Consider the following 20064-nt stretch of genomic DNA (forward strand, 5'->3'; position numbering starts at 1 on the left):
CGCGCCATGGCCCATAACGTGCAGGTATTGCATGAAGGTATGCATCGGAGGCTCCTCTGTCATGTCACCCCAGGAAGCCGTGAGTGTGTGCAAGAGGGAGACGTGTAGGAGGAACTGTCCCGCCGGGAGAGTCGTGCCTTCAGCCAAGTTGGCGAACGTGAGCAGTTCGCCATCAGCATATAGATCGCTCAGTGAGTCCACCCCCGCCTGGTCCCAGCCAGCTAAGTGAGCCTCCGTGAGCGGCCCTGTCCGGCCAGGCATACCCAAGAGCGGCACGCTCGGGGCATAAGGTTTAGTAGCACGCGTGAGACGAAGGCTCCTCAGAAAGCATCTGCGCGCCACTGCCAAGTAGATCTGGGAGGGGCAGGGTGCGCGGGTTATCGGGTGGAATAGCGCATTGATTTGCGTTTGTGTCCATGCAGCCATATGTGTGGCAGTATCTTCAAGTTGTTTGCCGCTCAGCCATCCCGCCACCCATTGCATCTGTGCCGCGAGATAGTACAATTCCAGGTTAGGAACCGCCAGGCCCCCCGAGTCTGTGGGCATATATAATTTAGTCAGTGCCACTCGCGGCCTCCCCTTGTTCCAGATGAGGGAGCGGAGCAGCGCCTCTAGGTCGCGAAAGAGCCTGACATGCACATACAGAGGCATCTTCGCGAAGTAGTATAGGAGGCGAGGTAGCACAATCATTTTGGTCAGCGCCACGCGGCTGGGCACGTTAAGGGGTAGGGTGTTCCGAAAGCCAATTTGCGCTCGGACGGAAGCGATCGCTCGGCAGAGGTTCCCTTCCAAGATGTCTGCCGGTGCTCTATATATTCGGATCCCGAGGTATCGGAAAGTGGTGGGATGCCATTGCAGCCTGTCTCCTCCCAGCCGGATGTCACATTCCTGTACGTCTGGGTTAAAGGGGTACGCCCCCGACTTGGCCCAGTTAACTCTCAGGCCCGATATTCCCTCAAAGTTGCGGAAAATGTCAGCGAGGGAGGCAGGGATGGCAGCCATGTCCCTGACGTACAGCAGCAAGTCATCTGCATACAGTGACACTGCGTGCAAGCCGTCCGCCAGCGGGATTCCCCACTCCAGCCCGTGTGCTCTGAGGGTCGTGGCCAGTGGTTCCATGGCCAATGAGAACAGCAGTGGCGATAATGGGCAGCCCTGGCGAGTGCCCCTGCGGACCCGGATGGTGTCCGAGAGGAGGCGGACAGAAAGAGGATCCATATGACGGAAGGAGCACCAGGTCACAAATCTACCACAAAGGCATCTGTATACAGGTTTTGGTGGAGGGACGTCAGACTGCCAAAATGACATCACAGACCTTGGGAGAGAGATCCAAGACGCTCAACTGCCACCACTCAATCACCATGCATGAAGGTAAAGCATGCGCAGGTTTGGGTGTCAGACCCTGCCCTTCTGCGACAGGAGATCCTCCCAAAATGGGCAGCCTGATTGGAGGACCGATGCTCATTCTTAGGATTTCGGGATAGCATACTCTCCATGCCCAATCCGAAGCCATTAGAATGACGTGGACCCGATAAGTTCTGATGTTCTTGAGAAATCGGTAGAGGAGTGGTATCAGTGGATATGCGTACAGGAGTTACAGGTTCCATTTTTAATTAAATGTGTCTCCGAGGGAGAGTTGCTTTGGAAACTCCAATGCACCGGAATGCTGACAGTGCATGTTCTTAGCGGTTGTGAACAGACCAAGTTAAGTTTCTCCTTATTATTGGAGGAGACCTCATGCCACATTTGGGTCAATTCGTTATTTGTGATTCACAAGGCATCGTTGGCAGAGTTCATCCACCCTGGCATTCAAGGAGCCTGCTAGGTGCTGTCCAACCAGAAATATGTCCTGGTGCTCCAGCCAAGTATAAAGGTGCACAGTCTCCTGGCACAGGGTCCACGACCTCACCTCGCCCTGCTTGTTGCAATACCACATGTCGGTGGTGTTGACCATGAACCCTTGAACCAGCTTCCCTTTGATGGATGGATGGAAGGCTTTCAAAGCCAAGTGCATCGCTCTCAGCTCCGGAAAACTGATATGAAGCTGAGATTCTGACCGGTCTTCTGAGCCCCACTTTTCCAAGATGGCTGCCTCAACCCAGAAGTGATGCATCGGTCACCACTGTCAGCTCTGGGAGAGCAAGAGAGAGGGGTCTGCCACAGATCCAATCATGGTTTGCCAGCCATCGCTGCAGATCTTTTGCAGTGTACTACGAAACTTAGATGAGTATGACTGGTAAACCAGACCTTCACAGGTGCCTCAAGCATGTCCGCAGTAGGGGCAGAAGCACTGCTGCTGACACTAGGCAGATAGAGAAAGCTTGAGAGATCTGGCAGTGACCACATTTCTTTAAAGCACTCGAGCAATGTGACAGCTTTGTCACAAAATAGGTGGGGGCCATCGAAGGGTATGTTAATCAGGGACACCTGGACATCCCCCGATAATCCAGTGAACCGCAATCAGGCATGATCACGCAGCACCACCATGAAGTCATTGCTCTGCCTAGGAAGTCTGTTTGCTGTGTCCCGTCTATCCACAAGGACTTGGTTAAAGATAACACAGCCCTACTTGGGAAGCATGAGGAGCAGCTGTGCAACCCACAATGCATGGGAATAACAGCCCAAGAGGCATGCGTTGTCCACCCACTGCAAGGGTAGGCCGGTAGAAGAATAAAATGCTCTACCCAAAGGTGTCCAGCCTCTTGGATTAATCTCAAGTGGGGTGGAGAGAAACGCATTTTGGTTGACCTTAAATGTTGAGGGCTGCACAATTAGGCTCTCAGGGGAGGAATTCTGAGAGAGAAAGGCTAGGTCTCCGGGGATGATGGCACTGGGCAATCATGCAGTGCACAGGAGCCACTGGGCAAGGTTTAGCCCAGGCCCCCAGCAGAACATCAGTGAAGGCTTTATTGAAGGGAAGCAAGGGCTCAGCCGAACCCACTCATGGGCGAAGCACCTCAGTGAAGATGTTGGTCTTGACCTCAACTGCTGGCAGCTGCAGGCCAAGGACCTCTGCTGCACTGCACATCAAGGTGGTGAAGGATGAGCTTTCTCCAAAGTTGGGACCAGAGAGGAAAGCATGCTTTCAAACCATTGGTGTCACCCACCTCCTCATACCAGTTCTCAGCTGGTTTAGGGTCCTGCTCCATAGGACCAAAGCCCCCCTCCTCATTTTCCCCAGTAGAGAGAAAGGGACTATCAAGTGGCCAAAACTCCAGTGAATGGTAGGGTCTGGGTGGTGCCAGCAACAATGTCGAGCGGAGTCGGTGTGGCACTGGTTCGGAGTCAAGTATGATAATAGGCTCCATATTGACAAGCTACAATGGGGGCAGCTGCAGAAGGGGGGAGCTGGGGAGGATGAAGGAACCCATTTAGGGATCGGTCCACATTTGGGGGCGGATCCAGCTGGCGTTGGCGGTGGACCCACCAGTGGTAACTGTCAGCACAGCTTGTAGCTTCATGGGGCCCAAAGACAAAAGATGGAGACAGAGGCTCATAGATAGTGTGCATGGCTTCATAGTACTGTTTTAATTAGCTGGGCATTGCCCTGAGGAATCCAGGCAAGCGTATAGGGGGCCCAGGCGCAGGGTCCACAGGTGGAGTGCAAGGGCCTAGAAGCACAGTGTTTGGACGGAGAAGTACAAGTACGCTTAGACTTCTTGTTCTTGTGCTTTTTTGACTTACCCGACTTAGAGAAGAGGTCTTAGAGCTCAAAGATGACCATCCACAGTAACAGCTCTGCGAAGGGCCCTGATATCTGCCTTGAGAATGGGACCAGGACCAGAGAGCTTCATCACTCATTTGCGATTTTCCTTGGGTTGCATCGACGTGACCTCAGGACAGGCCTTGGAGTCATGACTTGAACCCAGGCACCAAAGACAGACCAGGTAGGGACCAAACACAGATATCTGCCTTTGACAGACCCTGCAAGGTTTAAACCTTGTAGCTTTTGTAGTGTAGATGTCCCTAGCACACTAGGTGCCATTTGCTCTAAGAAGTGTCAAAAAAAGTTTTAAAAAGTGGTCAAAAAGTGACAGAGGTAGTTCTGAAAGAAAAGAACTGATGTCAACGTGCCGGGGTGGCACTTATATGGACACTGCAATGTCACTTTAGAGGCAGATGCTGCCAAAACAGAGCTGATTGACTTCACCTACAGCACACAGATACTGCAAAAGATTTCCTGCATACAGTCTGACACCGGGGAAATTTTCTAAGGTGAGGAATCTGCAGTTAGAAGTCTCTAGCAGAATCAATCAAACAAAGAGCTTGATCTCATGCACTACCATTTCAATGCTTCATTTAAAAGAGTGAGATTCTGACCAAGTAGATTTGGTATGATTTGGCTGTAAATGTATAAAGCTCTGCATGCACCCGACAGCGTCCCTAGGCACTAAAGGATTACTATGCCACTAAACAAATCTGATCGTAAATTTCTTAAAGAATGTGCATGTGTATCAGCAGCTGCCGGTACGGATCAGAGGTAGAGGGGTGGAGGTTGGGAGGACGCAGGGGAAGCAGGTATGAAAAAATAAAATAAAAATTAACCTTCTCGCCACTTCCTCGCTGCCTCTCTCCTCCGTAGTCCTCCCTTGCTCTGCCTCAACAGGAAGCACACCCAGGCTCCCAGTCAGCCAATCACAACGCTGCCTTAGCAGCGTTGTAATTGGGCTGAGTGCCATGTTTCGGTGCTCAGATGCTGACTGGAGGCCTGGTTATGTTCTCCACGTAGGCTGTAATGCAGACTGCACGGAGAACATGCGAAGTGCGAAAGACTGTTTTGGGGGCGGCCGGAGAGGGCCGGCCAAGCTGTCATCGTGTATTTAGGAGGGTCTGCCTACCACTCCACTCCTCCCCTGCCCTCGCCCCCTCACGCACAGTAGGAGAAAATAGAATGATGATAACACGAGTTATTATCATTCTATTTTCTTTTGTTTCACTGCAAAAAAGCAGTGGGGCAACGTTCCTTTGCCTTAGTGGAGGAGCCGCTGCTGATGTGTATTTTAGTCTGGTAATTTCCACACTGAAAATATAGGATTTGCGGTGGTTTTATTCTACTTGTGTACTGGTCATACTCATAGCCACAAAAAACAGAAGTCGAAAAGGCAAGAAGTCTTGCTTTTAGCATGCAAATTAAGGCATACAAACAGCATTTGTACAGGACTCTACAAGAGTTAGTCGATTGGAAGAAAGACCTTTTGATTTTATCAGTGCCTTCAATTACTGATACTAGCACCTTCCAGGTTTTTGGATTCCAGTGGCTCTTTTGGTATTACAGCACTGGAACAGTAAACGTTCTACACAATTTTCTTTTAAAACATCTCCAAAAATACGTTTCTGCGTCCATTTTATTTCTTCCAGGAAATGTTCTAGATTAACTGCACCTGATAAATAAGTGTTTTTTGTTTTTTTGTAGTGCGCGCCCACGCTACTAATTTGGTTTAAAGATCCGAAACTATCACACATCGTGCAGGTTCACAGAGGAAAGAATCTGTTCGCTAGATTGCGATGAGACGGTTAACTGTTTAACGCTCTTATGTACAAAGGCAGTTCTGGCTGTGTAATAAAATCAAAGGCATTGGCTCCTAGTGCTCTCGACTTGGCAAAAACAACAGAACTAAAATAGTAAACACAAAAGAAAAAAGAAAGTTAGCGGGGCAACTCTTTGGAAGTGAAACAAATGTGCACTAGTAAAACATGTGGCAACAATCCGACAGGCTAATCTAGTTCTATTATAATCTATAAATGAGTTCAAAGGGGGAAAGGGCACTTAACCTGCAACTGCTAGACTGACTGTCTCGTCAGAGTTGACACTTTCAAACGCCCTGGACAAAGTTCTCCATGTGTTTATACCTCTGCCAAGCAAGACAGAAAAAACGGATCCCCTGAATTCCTCAAACAAAAAATAACTGTCATACAATCAAGTCTCAGTCATGCTTATATGGGACCTTGCCCGCTTTGCTGGCTTCTGTATTTCATTATATAGATGTTATATACCCTGTCTTACTCTCTCTATCTCATTGCTAGAACCCCAAAAAATACTTCATGTTTATTTGCTTTGCTACTTCTCTCTTTTTTAGGTCGAGCATTCGAGACCTCTTGTATATACTTGTTTAGTATATATACGTTAGTATATACTTATATGTGTATGTACTTTGTGGTCTCTGGAGATCAGCCCTAGGACATGTCTGCTTCCACTTACGGACTTTTTTTCTGTTCAACTGCCTCTATTTAACTGTCTTGATAGGAAACGACCAGCAGAGATCAATAAAATACCAGAATTGCTTTCTGCTGAGGGGCTTTCTTTTTTAAATTTTTCTGGCAAATGCCTCTATTTAACTTTACTGAAAGAAAACGACCAGCACAGGTCAGTAAAATACCAGAATCACTTTACCATTCTCTAGATTCCAGTCCATAGAAATTGTCCTCCACGAGCACCCGTAGACAGTAATATTTTTTTCAAATCTTGTATTTTCAGTGATATGACCACAGAAGGCCCTGCTTTTATATTAAAAACAGAGCTTTGGACTATACCATTTCCAGCTGAAAGGCAATATTTCTCTCCATATGTTCCCATACCTGGCATGTCACGCAGTTTGGTGCTTACTTTTCCTCCACGTTAAAGAACAGTAGATGTTTCAGCACCCAGGCTAATGTGCTGCATAGCTAAATACACATAAGGTCCCAAAGGCGAGACCGATTGCATTGCAAATGCTTGTTGCATCTTTGTATCCCACACTCTTCCACTCCTCTCTGGTGCTTTTTTTAATTTTCAACCTTATTCCTTGCCTTCTAGTCTTCTCTCTCTTTGGCACAGACACTACAACTAATTACATGCTTTCAGCAAAATACAAATTGCTAACCCAATCATTACTATTTATTAAATTTAATTTGTTCTTCAAAGGGTGAAAAATGAACCACCTACACTGTTAGCAAGGTCATTTGGATTTATCTATAATAATTAGAAAATCTGTATTTTTATTGCAATACCACTGAATCCCTACTATTCTTGTTCAATGCATATTGTAACTCAAGAAAAAGCATAAGCCACCAGTTTTCCATAAAATGTCTTGACAGTAGAAAAATATGACTAATCAGCAGAACGAACATGTCATCAAGTTGCGACCAAGCCCAGAAGGCCCTGAAACCGTAGCCCCATAACTGAATGTGCCTAAAGAACAAGTTACATGCCTTAGGTAATGCTCTTTTTGGAGGATACTCTGTCTAACCACAGATTTCCCATCTACAGAATATCTCCAGATGCCAGACTGGATGCAAAAGATTTAAAAGTCCTACTCCAGCTGGCCTAGCAGGTGGCATGATGCGGCTTCACAACAACCTCATTCCACCCAGGAAATGACTGCGTTATATATAAGTGCCACTCTTGCACAATGATGTCAGGTTTGTTTTTGGCCTTCTGAAACTGAGCCCAAGAATAATCAGTGACATCACTCTAAAGACTCCGAGGTATCCATTAGAACAGTGTTTCCCAAACTGTGGTCCGCGGACCCCCAGGGGTCCCTGACACATTCCTAGGGGGTCCGCAGGCAGCAGTCTTGAAAGCACTGCAAAGTATCTTGTTTAATTAGCAGTTTTCAAAGAACAATAAAAGTGTCAAGATAACACCAGTGATTAATGTCCCTTCTGCAGAGAGATGAGAGTTTTGTCCAGTGGCAGCTTTGACTTATCTAATGTAGCACAGAGGGTTAATATACCTACTGCAAAGAATGTGTACCATGCATTTTAAAAAACAGTATTTTATATGCATAGGTCAGTGGGTTACTGCTTTTGTCAGAGAGATTCTTTTGTCACTGTGCAGTTCAAAAGTAACAATCCTAATCTAGCACAGTGACCTATAATCTATCATCAAACCGCTGCTTGCAAACTGCAAGGTACAAGTTAGTGACTTATGTTTTTTCCCAGTCTTTGATTATCCTGATGCTGCTAAAAAGGTTTATTTGGGTGGAAATACATTTGTATTGTTAAAGTCAATGCTAACCACTGTGTTATGTTCTTTAAAAATGCCTACCAGTATGAATAACATGTAAATTCTACACCTTGTAGTCCCCTTTGCCTTATGTAACATTTTCTATACACAGATTTACACGTATGATTCACTGTCTCTATATGTGTGTGATGTAAAGTGCTCTGACATCCTACAATGGTATGAGAGGTGCTATAAAAAATGAAATACAGCTGACGGAGGGGCTATGGGGAGATGAGAAGCACTGTTGGATGGTGATAGTGGGGAAATTAATTAAGACCCCCCAGAAAGATTGTCGTCTTCTGGTGCACAGTCATGTCTTCATTTACTATTCTTTAAAAGCTAATACAATTCAATATATAATGATACGTGTGTTGTAGACTGCACCATTGTTTCCTAAATGTTTTGGGGAAGAGCCTCCCAAAGCCCCCTTTGTAGTGGTCAGACTCACTCACTGCACTTGGTGTGCACCGTTTGGGGACTGGTCTGAAATCATTTGCCAGGGCTGCTTTGGATTTCCAGTCTGGCCCTGGCAGGAGCAGGAGCCTCGTACTGCAAAATAAAACCAACCATTGAAAAGTTAGTCACGGAGATGCAGCACCAACCTTCTCATTAACTTTTTTCGTTTTCTTGCAAATTCTTTCAATATAAAATACAACAGAAGTGGCGGAGAGTGTTGTTAGCCTCCTTGGCTTAACAACACACTCCGTCACTTCAGAAACGCTGGATTGCCCCATATTTACAAGAATATGGTGCAGCCCTGCGTTTCCCCTGTGCTGGTGCTACACTTAACAGGGGAAGATTGTTTGTGTACTGGAAGGTCCCCCTTCCTGCACATAAAAAATCTTGAAATGTCATTTTGTCACTTCTATGTGTGCTGCTTACTGCAGCACATATGGAAGTTACAAAATGTAATTTTTTTTAAAAAAGATTGTTGATGTGCATGAAGGGTCACCTTGCTGAACATAAACAATCCAAGGCGTTTTGCAAAAACAAGGAGAAATGAAGCATTTCTCCTTGTTTCGCCAAGTTAAGTCCAGGTTTTCCCTGGTCTTAATTTTGGCGCTGCCTCCCATTTACGGTGCTCTTGTAAAGAGGGGGCCGCGTCAAAATCAATGAGTGTTGCAGGGGAAACACCCACCGCAACACCCACTGCACACCCCTTTCACGCTAAGCATTGGGTGAAAGGGGGTCTTATTTACAAGGCAGCGTTAAGCCACGTTAAGTGGCTTAACTCTGCCTTGTAAATAAGGCGAAGCCCCTATCGCCACAGGAACGTCTTAAAAAGTGATGGTCCCATGGTGATAGGGGTTTGTAAATATGCACCTAAAATCATTAGCAATTCGAGTATTTGTTTTGTGTGCACAAGTGTGTTAATTTTTTTCGAAATTACTGTATTAATGTTTGAAATTTAAATCTTACAAATTGCTTGGGGGTCCCCGGCTTCCAGTGGTGACTCAATGGGGGTCCTCAGGAGTCAAAAGTTTGGGAACCACTGCATTAGAAAGAGAGTTAACAACGGTAAGTAACTTGGTTTCTGATGGATACTTCCAACTGCAGATTCCCTATCATTAGATCAATCAATCAATCAATCAATCAATCAGATTACTTCCAAAGAAGTCCATCTCAATGTAGTGGGTCTGTGGAATGGCTCAGATCAAAAAGTCCTGCAGAACCAAACGAGCAAAATGCCCTCCTCGTTCAAACTAGCTGTCAAGGCATTAGTGCTTTGAGTACGTGTGCACTGACGCCCATGTTTCAACCTGGCAGATAATGTGGGTGCAGAAAGCCCCTAAAATTTGCACCTCAAAATATTACCTCAACATAGCTGCCAAGATTTCAGATTGCTACGTGTGACATTTTCATAATATCAGTGTAATTTATGAGTGACATTTCACCCACTATGAGTGACACTTTCTCTCAAGCAAAATCAAGCAGCAAAGACGAGGGAAACATATAAAAATATCAGAAATAATGCCCATAAGGGTAAAATGAAACCCTAAGAATACATGCTGTAAATCACCAGCAATGGAAGTGCACTAACCTAGTGCCCTTGTAAATTGATCGCAGTTTTTGGAATATGCAAAGCATTATTGGTACAGTCAAGTGCTTGCAACAGGGATATTTTAGCCCTTCCTTGGTGCGAAATTACCGTGGTAGCGTTAATTTATTAATACCTTGTGTCTAGTAAAGTCACAACACTACACTGCTGCGCCTAGGAGGGGAAAAATAAAAAAAATAATGCGGCTGGCGAAGTCCTTGAGAAGTGTCTCTATGTCGGTTACACTCATTGGCTCAGCCGACTGCATACACTCTCTGCTGCTGTTCAGAGGCTGGTGAGAAGCCCTGAATGCATAATGCCCAGAGTGCCTTTCAAGTTAAACCCGAAGGGGGCCTGGAGAGTCGGCGCCATAACAGATGCTAGAGGCCTGTAAGAAGCCGGTTTGTATCACCTAGAAGCGCCCCAGGGCGGACAGGTGCTTCCCACACGGCAAACTTGCGCCAAAGAGGCGCCGGGTCACCTGGCCAATGGGGGTGGGGGGGCAGGTGATGTTTGAACCCCCCAATCAGTGGGCACTCTTCCCTCCCGACATCAGTGGGTAGGTGGAAAAGGAGGGCTAAAAAAGGCCGCTCCCCCCACTACAGCTCACAAGTACATTAGGGAGCTGGGCAGCGGCGCCGGAAGAATTTTCAAGAGACATCTCTCAAAGACGATCGTGATTCGTAGACTTACCTGTAGCATCGCGCTACAAGTAATCACACACACTACTGGTGGTTGTAACTGGAGCTTTATTCTATACATCTAGCCTCGGCCCTGTCCCTACTCTAACTGCCCCCATCCTGTGTCGACTCCTCCTCTTCCCTTCACCCCACTCGCTCCGCCCCCCCAACTACTGGGCTGCTAACTTCATTACATCTCCCCTCTTCTTAATAAAACAAACAACAGTGCTTCAGTCCATCTCTTCAATGAGTCTCTTTGGTGGCTGGATATCACGACGTGGCCGCAATGACATGTTCCCGGTGGACACATTCGGCCTGGGCTCACTCTGCTGACCTCTTCCTTCTGTGACACCAGGGTCAGGCTCTTCAAGTGCAGGGGTGCCAGTAGGGCTCATCCCAGGTCCCTGTATGTCTCGCGGACACCTCTTGAAGTGGGAGATGTTCCTGGTGATCCTGCGTTGTTCAGATTCCGCTGTCAACATTGTGCCCTTCTGTTGGGTCACTAACAGTGGCTCGTCGCGAAATCGGGAATCAGTCTTTCTCTGCTGCTCCTGTTTGATGAAGACGTGATCCCCTTCATGCAAGGATGGAGACCTCGCTCTCCTTTTGGCATCAGCATACAATTTCATTCTGTCTTTGTTATGCCTGTCAGTCACAGCCATTTCCTGGTCAATGTCGTTTGGCGATACCGCTTGCAAGGCACCTTCCCATGTTGGGATGCGATTTCTCATTGGCCGCCCTAGCATGAGCTTTGCAGGGCATTGTCCGGTGGTTGAGTGGGGAGTTGTCCTGTAGGCTCTGAGAACTTCATTCAGAGCTGCCTGTAGTTCTTTCTTCTCAGCAGTGGCGTGCTGAAATGTATTTTTCATCGTAGCCATAAATCTTTCGATGGTGCCATTTGCTTGTGGCCAGAGTGGTGTAACTTTTCTGTGCTTGAAGTCCATGTGTTTCGCAAAGGCACTGAATTCGTGTCCATTGAATGGAGGCCCATTGTCCGTTTTGACTTCTTTGGGGACACCCCATGTTGCAAATACCTCATCCAGCACCTTGATAGTGCAGGAGGCACTTGTAGACGATATTATTTGTGCGATGGGAAATCGTGAATATTCGTCAATTATGGCAACCACATATTTCCCAGACTGCAGCGGTCCATAGAAGTCCATGGCAATTTCTTGCCACACTCCACTAGGTAGGGTGGTCATTTGTAGTGGTGCCGGTGGGTTACTTTTGCTGGTCAACTGACAGAGGTGGCACTCCTTCAGTGTGGACTCCACCATTTGGCCCAGAAAGGGGAACCAGACGCATTCCCGTAGAGCTCGCTTCGTAGATACTACTCCTCTGTGGCCTTCATGGGCAGATTGATAACTCCCTGCCGTAGTTGACTGGGGATGACAAGTCGTTGACCCCTTAGGATGACTCCATCAGTGGTGACCGACAGTTCATCGCAGACATGCCGGAATGCTTGTATCTCTTTCCGGATTGTAGGGTCTGTGTCTTCTTCTTGCGGGTTATATCTCCATCTATTAGTGTGGATCCGGTGGAGTACCATTTGCAAGTTAGTGTCTTGGGCGGTGACCTCCCGAATGACGTCCATGGGAATGGCAGGTGGCAATGCTTGGTCAGCCATGAAGTGGATATACTCCTCAGCGATCGATGGTTTGGAGTCTGAAGACGGCTGAGGGTGGCGGTACATGTAGTCAGCCGGGTTCTCCGCCTTCCCCGGTTTGTGAACAATAGTAAACGTGTACTCCTGAAGTCTGAGACCCCATCTCTCGATTCTCGGAGGCATCTTGGACGTCGGGTTGCCGTAGATAGTGACCAATGCCTGGTGATCAGGGTAAAGTGCTTGCCATATACGAAGACATGGAAGTGTTCGCATGCCCAGACTACAGCAAGACTTTCCTTCTCAGGCTGCGAGTACTTCTTCTCAGGGTCAGACAGGCTGCGGCTGGCATAGGCAACGATCCGCCTCTGATCAGAGTCATTCTCATATTGAGCCAAGATGGCCCCCAATCCAACGGGGCTAGCGTCGACGGTGATCTCAGTCTTCCGTCGAGGGTTGAAGTATGAGAGACTGTCGGCCGACTCTACGGCGCACTTGATGGCATTGAACGCCCGTTCACACTCAGGGGTCCAGTCAAACGGTTGGCCAAGCTTGGTGAGAATCCGCAGGGGGTGACTAAAGGTCGCATAGTCACGGATGTAGCGGGCACAGTAGCTGGCCATCCCTAAGAAGGACCTCAAGTCATTTACATCCTGCGGGCTCTTGGTGTTATTCAGGGTCGCGATCTTGTCCGGGTCCGGTTTCATGCCCTCGTCCGAGAAAATGTGGCCAAAGAATTTCAAAGTGGCCTGGTGAAACTCACATTTCTCTTTGTTCAGCGTCAAGTTCGCATCCAACAGGGCATGGCAAATGCGATCAAGAGCGATGTCGTGCTCACGAACATCCGACCCATAGACCAGGATGTCGTCGCTATAGTTCAAGGTGTTAGGGATGTGTTGAATGATTTGACGGATTGCCTCCTGAAAGATTTCCGCGGCCGACGAGACACCAAAGCTCAGCCGCTTGTACCTAAAAAGTCCTAGGTGAGTTGCAAACGTGGTGATATAGCGAGATCTGGCGTCTAGTTCTAGCTGGTGATAACCTTTATTCAGGTCTAGCTTCGAGAAGACCCTTGCACCATTCAGTGCAGCAATCATATCGCTCAGATGCGGTCCAGGGTGTCTCTCCCTTTCAATTGCGGTGTTGGGTAGGCGCATGTCAACGCACAGTCTCACCTTGTTGGGGGTCCCTTTTTTAGGAACGATGACCACCGGCGACACCCAAGGGGTCGGGCCATCCGTGCGCTCAATGATAGGAGTTCCTGAAGTTCGTCCTCGACGGCACTCTGAAGATGGAATGGAACACGTCGTGGGTGCTGCGCAACGGGTTTGATCCGTTCGTTAATGTGCAGCCGAATTTGACAACCTTTCAGCTTGCCTAAGCCTTGAAATAATTTGGGAAACTTGCTGACACAGTTCTGATTATCGTTGACTTTGAATAATATTTCCACCAGACGAAGACGCTCAGCCATGGGGAGGCTAAGTAGACAGTCGGCTTCAGGCCCTTTGATGACATGTATGACCGCCTGTATGGTGATGTTGTCATGGGTGAGTGTCGTGTGGAATTTACCCAGGCAGGGGAGTGGTTTTTTTGGACATCCACGTGAAGACGCGGACCGGTGCAAAAGTTAGTGGGGGTTTCGGGACCATTTTCTCGTGTTCCGTGACTGGAATATAATTCAGCGAGGCTCCGCTGTCCATTACAAATTTGGTGTCGTGATTCCCTACTCTAATGTCTAGGCGTGGATACTTTTTCAGTTGATCAGGGTCCGCAATCATGTTCAAGTATTCCACAGTGTAGGTCGAGTCTTTGGAGGACGATGATCTCGAGTCCCGAGATAGGGATCTGCGTTCCCATCGTGACCTGTGAGATTCCCGGCTGGAATGAGATGAGCCTGGGGACCGCCTGGGCTCTCCTTGAACAGCTCTTATGTGATGTTTCCTTGTGTCAGAGCGGGACGATCTCGTTGTCTCACCTCGCCTTTCTTTGTGATAGTCCCCGCACATGGCTTCGAAGTGGTTGGATCGCCCACATTTCCTGCATCGCTGACCCATGGCCGGACGGGTGTCTATATGAGGATAGTCATAACCACACCGATAACATTGGTTAGTCCTCTCTGGCTTTCGGTCCCTTCGCCCCGTTTCTCTTCTACTGTACTCCGGGCATCGTTGGTGAGACGACGGTCTCTGTCTCCATTTATTCTCCCGCGAATACTTCCTTCTGCTACGAGGTCGTTCTTGAACACGGTGTGCTTGCTCCTGACGGCCGTTGTGTCCTGTTTCGATGGTGGCGGCGTGTTCCTCCGCTTGGTCGTATATACGAGTCATTTCTTCTATCTCTTCCAATTCGTGGGGTTTCCTCAGTAGCCGTCTCCTGAGTGTTTCTGAGTGACAGCCGTCTATGATTTGCGATTTGATGGCAGCGTCAGGCGAGAAGGTTTCAAATTCACAGTGTCTCGACAGCCGTCGTAACCGGGTGATGAATGCGCTCATTGCTTCCTCTTTTCCTTGACGCGCTTGGTGGAAAGTGTAGCGCTCATAGTCCACGTTTCTTTTATGGAGAAACTTTTTGTTCAGTGCCTCACGCACCTTGTCATATGTTCCAGTATCTGCAGGCGAACAATCCTTGATAATTTTGCTTATTTCACGTCCTGCTAGGTTGCGGAGGGCTATCAACTTTTTTTTGTCTTCCGTCACTTTAGATCCCTCGATCCTTCGGTCTTCTTCCAAGTCCTTTCTTCAGACCCCTCGCTTCACACGTAAAAAGTGGGGCGGGGCCAGCTTTTCCACCTTGGCTCCTACCTTTTGGAACTCACTTCCCGACCACCTCCGTTCTGCCACTCAGTACCTCTCCTTCCGTAGAGACCTGAAGACGTTTCTCTTCGACCAGGCCTTCCCTTCTTAAAAACTCCCCTAAAACACCCCCACTTCCTCTCTTCTGGTCTCTCTCCCTCAGTTGCCAATCTCCCCAGCGCCAAGAAACCGCAAGGTGTACGCTGCGCTTTAGAAATATTTTAAATTAGAAATTAGAATTAGATATAGTCTTCGAAGTCTTCCAACCATTCTTGCCACTTGGGGCCCATACTCCCTCCCGTGGTCACGGTCAGAGGTTCAGGAGCTCGCAGGTGTGATCCTCCCGCGACGAGGGGCTTCCGCTGTGGCGAGACGTTGGGGGTCACCATGGTGTTGTTGTTCCCTGTTCACCCTTTTGTTGGTGCCCGTTTCTTTATGTCTTCTCACTGCTGCTTGCTTGTTCACACTCGAAAATGCTTGCTTACTTCTTCTCGCCAGTGTTTTATTCTTTGCTTTTGTTAATGCTTGTTTATTTCCATTCGCCAATGTTTGTTTACTTGCTCTTGTCAGTGCTTGTTTATTTGCTCTTGTCAATGCTTGCTTATTTCTTCTCACCAATGTTTGTTTACTTGCTCTTGCCAATGCTTGTCTATTTTTTCTTCCGCCAATGCTTGTTTATTTGCTCTCGTCAATGCTTGTTTTCTTCCGCCAATGCTTGTTTATTTGCTCTTGCCAATGCTTGTTTCCTTGCTCTTGTCAGTGCTTGTTTCTGTTACTGTAAGCCTGACTTCAAAATGGCCGCTCTACAACAATCAAGGGGTCTGTCTTGAAAAGTACCTGACTCCAAGATGGCCGCAGTCACTACATGCACACGAGGCTTGCTCTCATGGCTCACTCGGTCCTCTTTTCACTCCGGACTCACCGGCAGGCAGCTTCAGAGGCAGCACACATCAGGACCTGCATCTCCCCACCGGCGGCTACTATCAGGTGAGGTTGGGGTGGGCTCCCGCCTTATTCTGCAGATTCCCACGTTCCTTCGGGCAACAACGTGCCAAGACTCACTCATCTGGTGTGAGATCTTCCAATGTCGTCGGGCACTCAAGCCCGGACTTCACGGTGCTCGGCGGCGCTCGCCAGCGGGCCTTCAGGGACAGCGTCCACTACACTGGGCACTTCTCTGCCGCTCTCGGGGTGCAAGGCAGGGTCGGGGTGGGCTCCCGACTTCTGCGCTTATCAGCCTCCCTCAAAGCACACGCTTCTGGCGTGAGTCGCGCTTCGGCGCGATCGCAGCGTTCTCCTCGACGTTGCCTGGGACAGGGTGTCCTCATGAGGTTCTTATGAGCGGTGGGGCTCGGTCATCCCACCCTCGTCGCCAGTTGTAGCATCGCGCTACAAGTAATCACACACACTACTGGTGGTTGTAACTGGAGCTTTATTCTATACATCTAGCCTCGGCCCTGTCCCTACTCTAACTGCCCCTATCCTGTGTCGACTCCTCCTCTTCCCTTCACCCCACTCGCTCCGCCCCCCCAACTACTGGGCTGCTAACTTCATTACATTACCGGTCACTCATACCCCATCCGGTAGTGCTGGTTGGTCGCCCCTTGCAATCCCAGCGGGTCGAGATTGGGCCCCTCTCGAAGATGGGGAATCATTTGCTGTGGACTTGTGGCGAGAGGATTGTTTCCGTGGCGTCCCAGAGCGAAGGGAGCCAGAGATGGCAGCCAGCAGGAGGTCTGGTCAACTACATCGGTGAACGGGGGCCTGGGCGCCGGAGGTGGCGAGCGGGATCCCTGTGCCCGCAAATCCCTGAAAGCCCAGTGGGTAGTCAGGGGAGCCCCGAGCAGAACCGTTGGCGATGCGCGTCTTCATTTACCACTCCTCCGATCTATTGTACCAGCGCCTGGAGGGTGCGAAGGACAGCAGCAGAGCGGGAGGCACTGTGAGCAGCTTTACATTCGAGGCGTTGTCTGGGTCCGAACTGGCCGTGCCTGATTCGCGCGGAAGAGGAAATTTAAAGCGCATGTACTGGGAATTCATCCTGCATAATTCTTCGCTGCTCTTCAGGGTTAACGCGGTGGACAGTGAAAGTTTGGGAGGTTGTCGGGGCGCACTGGGGGCAGCTGATTATGAGCAGTGGAACCGGTTTGAAAGAAGGAACCAGTTTCAGACACCAGGAAAAGAAGTGTTCCAGCAGAAACAAAGTGAGTGCTGTCTTTTGTTTTGAAAAACTGCCGGTGGCATATTTTTGCACACTACCTGTTCCCAGAACCATAATTCCTACTATTTGCACTACACTGGTGGTATCAATCCCCCAAGATAAAAAAAAAAAGAAAAAAACAACTTGGGCGCATTCTTGGTGCATTCAAAGGGACCACGTTCAAGGAACAGCAGCATTTTCATCCAAAGGAAGCAGGCAGGTTTATTGCATACAAAGGGTGGCAGAATCCCGCCGCGTGTAAGGAACAGCAGCGTCTCAGCCAAGGGAAGCAGTCTTTGATGGCGACCAGCATTAAGGGGCACCAACCAGCCGAGCTGGGAGAATTATTGCGGCAAATCAGGGCTGCATCTGAAGCTCACAGTACCAGCTGGCTGCAGACACACATGGAGGAGGAGTCGGGGAGCGGAGCCAGTCAGCCATTGGGGTCTACGGGTCGTCCAGCGGTCTGGAAGAGGCAAAGGGTCCCAGCAACGACACAGAGGAAGCCTGCCACCAAGAGAGGTGCCAAGGGAGTCGTTCTGCCTCCTGTAGCCAACCCGGCAGCGGCAGGACCAAGCAGGAATGGGAACACAGCACACAACGCATCGAGATGTGTGCATGTTGACACAATAGTGCTGGGAATGCTTAAAGTAATTTGCTCCATTCTTATTTAAGGGCCTGGGCGCACAGGGGCAGGGGGCAGAAGGCACTCCACCACAAGGGAGGGGGGTCTCAGGGCCGCCTTGGCATCTGATTGACCCGGGCAGAGTACAACAGGAATATTTACAGAACCAGCTGGCTGGGCCCACTAATTCCAGCACCCAGGCGCAGGAAGCAGAGGGGTAATAGCTTCTCCCATAGAGGCATAGGGTAGTGCGACCCGAGTGAGCAGCGAAGACAGAGCAGGTCAACTCCCTGAGGCTTACACTAGGCCATCACCAGGCCCTGCATCCTTGGTCACAAGGGCCACCGGGTTAGCGAACCTCATCACGTTAGCGGTGAAGGAGAGGATATGGCGTAAGGAGTTCATAGATATTTTCACATTGTTAGAGATACAATTAGATGGACTAGACTTAACTGTGTGTGACAAGAAGGATGAGGACAGGAGGGATAGAAGAGATAGAAGAAAGGAGAGGAATTTTGATAATTGGTTGGATGCCTTCAGAATTATGGCATGCATTATCGTGAAGAAATTTCCACAGAAAGCAGCGGATCTTTGGTTGTATGAGGCCAATATCCACGGGGCACACAGGCAGTTCCCAGAGGATGCATGGTTGGAATATGATAAAGGTTTTAGGTTAAAAATGCAGACCCACCCTGAGATAGAATGGAACAAAGAAGATGTGTCTGTTTTCATACATAAAATGATGGTGGCGAAATAGGTCAAAACAAGGGCAGGTAAGGGTGAGCAGCCCTTTCGGGGTTCCTTTCACAAAGGCAAAGGTAGGGCATTTCAGAGGACCAAAACATATAATAATTGGAAACCCCCGCCCACCAGCGGGCCACCAGCAATTTTGCTGGAAATACAAGGCCAACAAATGCACGTGGGGGGCCTCTTGTAAGTTTCAACACATTTGCTCCACCTGCGGGGGGGACGACACCTGGGAGCTGGGTGCAGACGCAAGGGAGAACAACGAGGGAACAAAAAAGACAAAAAGAAGAAGCAATAGTGCTGACACAGGAGTGGCTGGAGGACTAGAGGGCTTGAGCAAGTACCAACTAGCCACATCCCCGATTAACACACACCAGCTCAGACGGCTAGCTAACAAGTACCATAATAGAGACTGCGCAAGGTTGCAAGTGAAAGGTTTTGAAGAAGGTTTTGTCATACCTTGCAAAGGCCCCTTGCAAACAGGCAACAACTTGAAATCAGCCCTGCGGCAGAGTCCGTCAACGATGGTATTAGCCCAGATGTGTGCTCAGTATGCTACGAGACAGTGGAGAACGCATCAACCTGGTGAAGGCGGCGGGCCATGGCCAAAGCTGACATTGAGTCCGCATTCCGCCTCCTCCCGGTCCACCCGGTGAGCTTTCACCTTCTAGGCCTCCAATGGGGGGAGGCAACCTATTTTGATAAAGCAATGCCAATGGGTTGTTCAGTGTCATGCACGTATTTTGAGCAATTTAGCACCTTTTTGGAATGGGCCTTACATGACCGGCGAAAGTAAGAGAGTTCAGGGACAACATTAGAAATTTGCGCGGAGCGAGAAGGCAACCCTCCGCGAGCTACAACAGCTTATTGGTAAGCTCAACTTTGCGGCCAGAATCATCCCTGTAGGCAGGGTCTTTGCCAGACACCTCAGTCAGTTAACCGCCGGACTCACGCACAAGCACCAATATGTTAGGATGGGGGCAGGGGTCAAGCACGACCTCATCATGTGGGACACATTTCTAGCTGACTTTAAAGGTAGGTTGATTTGGAGAGAGGGCTGGATAATGGCCAGGCAGATTACCTTGTTCACGGATGCTTCAGGCAGCACAGGTTTTCGGGCAATTCTAGGGGACAAATGGTGTGCAGGGCTATGGCCGGACAGCTGGCACAATCAGGAAGTCACTAGCAACATCACATTTCTAGAGCTGTTCACCATCATAGTTACCCATGTGGTCTGGGGAGAAAGATTGAGAAAGATTGAGGGACATGAAGCTGATGCACTGGTCCAACAACAAAGGAGTAGTACAGGCAATCAACAAAGGGACAGCCAGGTGTCCTGGCACATTAAGGCTAATGCATTGCATGGTTCAATTACAGCTGGATGGGAACACAGAG

The sequence above is a fragment of the Triturus cristatus genome, chromosome 12 (genome assembly GCF_964204655.1).
Source record: "Triturus cristatus chromosome 12, aTriCri1.1, whole genome shotgun sequence".
Classification (NCBI taxonomy): Eukaryota; Metazoa; Chordata; class Amphibia; order Caudata; family Salamandridae; genus Triturus; species Triturus cristatus.